Genomic DNA, 668 nt, shown 5'->3' on the forward strand with positions numbered 1-668 from the left:
GCTCGACGGTTCCTTGCACCGCCGAGCTGCGCCAGTTTTCCTGGTTAGCATTTCGTCGCTCTGCCCTGAGCACTGGGCAGTCTCGATGGAAATGGTAGTCCGGGCAGTAGTGGCACGGTGGAGCACCACGTCGTTGGTCGTCTCCAGGTGTTCTTGACTGCGAAGTAGTCTTTCGCATTTCCTCCTTCTTGGCTTCCTTCCGGGGCTGATCCTCGGCTTCATCCATTTCTGCCTCTACAGCGCGGTCCATTAGATCCCCGAAGGTTTGTGGGAATGCGGCCCGGATTACTCTGCGTATTGATGGCCGTAGAGACTCCAAAAGGATCCGGACGATGTCCTCTTCAGCCGCTGTGGGTAGTAGCCGTAAGGCTAACATATATTTTTGTTGTAGGTAGACGGCTACGGGCTCCTTCTCTGTTTGCTTCCTGGAGTATAGCTGTGCGTTTAAGCGCATTAACGTGGTGTGGCTTGAATATTTTTGCCGAAGAATCTCCTTGAATTTGTTCCAAGTGAGTGAGAGAGATTTGTACACCTCCCACCATTTTTGTGCTGACTCTTTTAAGGCTTTTCCAGCAAGGCGTGTCTGTTGCGAATGTTCAGTAGCTGTCTGCGCGAAGTAACGTTCGCATTCGCGTAAAAAGGTGTCGGGATCCTCATGTTCGTGTCCC

The 668-nt window shown here is 52.1% G+C and overlaps 1 protein-coding gene across 7 annotated transcripts in view; it reads right to left on the minus strand.

The window, feature by feature from the left end:
* Nucleotides 1-668, minus strand: part of LOC117170500 (cytosolic purine 5'-nucleotidase) — an 83,237-nt gene that overhangs the window by 1,868 nt on the left and 80,701 nt on the right. The gene's annotated exons all lie outside the window — the stretch shown is intronic.

This window comes from Belonocnema kinseyi, chromosome 4 (genome assembly GCF_010883055.1).
Source record: "Belonocnema kinseyi isolate 2016_QV_RU_SX_M_011 chromosome 4, B_treatae_v1, whole genome shotgun sequence".
In the NCBI taxonomy this organism is placed as follows: domain Eukaryota; kingdom Metazoa; phylum Arthropoda; class Insecta; order Hymenoptera; family Cynipidae; genus Belonocnema; species Belonocnema kinseyi.